Here is a 3,247-nt window from a genome sequence, read left to right on the forward strand (position 1 = left end):
TTAGATATATAGATATATAGATGATAGATAGATGATAGATAGATAGATAGATAGATATATAGATATATAGATGATAGTAGATAGATAGATAGATAGATAGATAGATAGATAGATAGATTCACCTTCAGTCCTATCTTTAAGTTCATCAGAAATAAAGCAAAGCCTGTCACAGTTCAGACCGTGCTGGTCATTTTGCTGCCTCAATGAACAGCCTGGAGTTCACACTCACTGCTCTCCAGCTCAGGATCATGGAGAGCAGTGGAGATAAAGCTGCTGAGCAGGCATCCGAGCAGAGCCCGTGGGGGAAAGGGCATTGCTCAGCTGTGGAGAATTGAACGGTTATCTGAAGGTACGTTTTTGCACATAAGCAGGTGCTGTGGGAGCTCTGCTTGGAGCCGTATATGTGGAGCTTGCTCTGTGCAGGTTTACAGCTCTGTGTTCATGGCTCTTCCATATTAATTTATTACAAACATGGAGATTTTGGAAGTGAGGAGTTAACAGTAATTTCACCAGAAGTGGAGTATAAACCAAGTGTGTCCTCAGAAAGCTAGGCTACGTAATCACTCTTTACTCCAAATGCTGGGCTTTGAACTTATGGGCTACACCAAGAGCACTTGCCAAGTGCCTTTGATATTGTGGCGGAGACACTGGCTGTCCCACCTAAAGCCCTCGCCTGTCTTGGTAATAAAACCTCTGCTTTGTACCTGGACCCATGATTGATTGTCTAACTTCACAGCTCCATACAGTCATGCAGCCAAGATCTGACCAACGCGATTCAAAACTGGAAAGTGTCAGGGCTCATCCTTAGCTCACAGGCACACCCACCCATGCTCCTGTAGCCTACACCCAACATCCATCCTGATAGAAGCTGTGCTGCCATAGTTCACACCTTTTTCCCCACTGTAATTTACTTTACAAAGAGGATACCACTATTGGCCTGGAGAGATAGCTCAGTGGTTAGATCACTGGCTGCTCTTGCAGAAGACCTGGGTTCTATTTCCAACTCCCACATGGTGGCTTTCAACCGTCCATAACTACAGTTCCAGAGGAATCCAACACCTTCTTCTGACCTCCACAGGCATTGCAGGACACAGATGCACTTACACACATGTAGGCAATACACTCATATATATTAAATAAATAAATAAATAATAAATAAATGTTAAATATTTAAAAAAGAAAAAGAATATACCACTATCAAAAAAGGTGCAAGAGCTCCCCAGATGGTTCACTACATAACCTACTTGTTACACAAGAATGGGATCCCAAGTTTGATCCCCAGAACCCACATAAGAAGCCAGGAGTGGGGGTGCATGCTTGTAATCCCAGCATTGGGGAGATGGAGACAGATGGATCTCTGGGCTCACTCGCCAGGCCAGTCTAACCATAGTAATGAGCTCAGGCAAAACTGACGCCCTGGAAAGACGAGTAGGTGGTGGAGGGCCGCTGGTGTCAACTTCCCCTGGAATTTTTATTTCTAATTTTCACATTTATTCATTTATTGATTGATTTTCCTTTTTCTGTTCTCATATATGCATGCATATCTGCATGTGTGTGAGCAGATGTATGTGGGTGCTCATGGATTTGGCTAGTATCCTTAGCCAGCTTGCTCTTGGGATCCCTGTCTCCACTTTTAAGGATTGAATTACAGATGGGATGCTATGCCCACCTGGCATTTTACATGGGTTCTGGGGGTCTGAACGCTGATCTTCATGCTTTGTGTGACAAGTGCTTTAACCACTGAGCCATCCTCATAGCCTCCCCACCCCCCTTTAAAATCTGTTTGTGGCAGGACTGGAGAGATGGCTCAGAAGTTAAGAGCACTGGTTGCTCTTGCAGAGGACCCGGATTCGATTCCCAGCACCCACATGACAGCTAACAACTGCCTGTAACCTCAGTTTCAGGGGATCCGAAGCCGTCTTCTGACCTCTGTGGACATTGTACAACATGGGTGCCCTGACCTATATCCAAACAGTACACTCATACACATAAAATAAAAACAATAAAATATGGGGCTGGAGAGATGGCTCAGTGGTCAAGAACACTGACTGTTCTTGCAGAAGACCCAGGTTTGAATCCCAGCACCCACATGGCAGCTAACAACTGTCTGAAACTCCAGTTCCAGGGGATCCAACAGCCTCTTTTGTCCGCTGCAGGCATTGAACGACACGAGTGCATTTACCTACATGCAGGCAATACACACATATACATAAAATAAAAACAATAGGGGCTGGTGAGATGGCTCAGCAGTTAAGAACACTGGTTGTTCTTACAGAAGACCCAGGATCAAATCTCAGCACATACACGGCAGCTAACAACCATCCATAACTCCAGTTCCAGGGGATGTGATGGCCTCTTCTGTCCTCCATGAGCATTGCATAACATGGGTGCACTTACCTACATGCAGGCAATATACTCACACACGATGATAAATATTTTAAAAAAAATAAAAAATAAAATAAAGATTTTAAACACGTGTGCCACAGTGCATGTATAGAAATCACAGGACAACTTATTTCCCAAAAATTTTCTGGAGTCAGTTCTCTCTTTCCACAATGTAGGTCCTGGGGATCAAATTTAGGTCATCAGGCTTGACAGCAAGCGTCTTTACCCACTGAGCCATCTCACTAGCCCAACTATTTTCATTTTAAGTCACTGTATCTTTGTATTTTCTGTCACTCTCAAAGTGCCTGAATCCTAGGATTTGCTCTGGCCATGCTGCTTAACAAGGACGTGGTGGTCTTGAAGGCAGTCACGTCTACTTCTCGTCCAGGGCCCTGCGGGCAGGCTGGGCAGCTCTGCTCAGACTGTGGACATGGCCGCAGCGCCTCCAAGCTTCTCTTCATTCTGGGATGGGTGGGTGCTCAGGACATGCTCTCCTCCGTGGGGCACTCAGGGGCCCAGCTCACACACAGAACGTTTCCATCTTTACAGCACCGCTCCTACTGTGAGACGGATAATTCATGAGAGCAAGCATCAAGGGCAGAGGACACAGGTCAGTCCCGCCAAGGATAAAGAGAACAGTGTGATGACTAATCTCAACTCAGTTCGAGAGTTCTAGAATCACCTGGAGATGGGCCTCTGGGCATGCCTGTGGGGGATTATTCTGACTGCCTTCATTGATGTGAGAAGGCCTGTCCACTGTGGGTGGTGACATTCTTTGGGCTGAGATCACAGGCTGAAAAGGAAGAGAAGGGGAACTGTGAGCACAAGCATTCCTCCCCCTTCCTCCTCCCCCCTCCTCCTC

This window comes from Nannospalax galili, unplaced genomic scaffold (genome assembly GCF_000622305.1).
Source record: "Nannospalax galili isolate Female #2095 unplaced genomic scaffold, S.galili_v1.0 scaffold648, whole genome shotgun sequence".
Taxonomy (NCBI): domain Eukaryota; kingdom Metazoa; phylum Chordata; class Mammalia; order Rodentia; family Spalacidae; genus Nannospalax; species Nannospalax galili.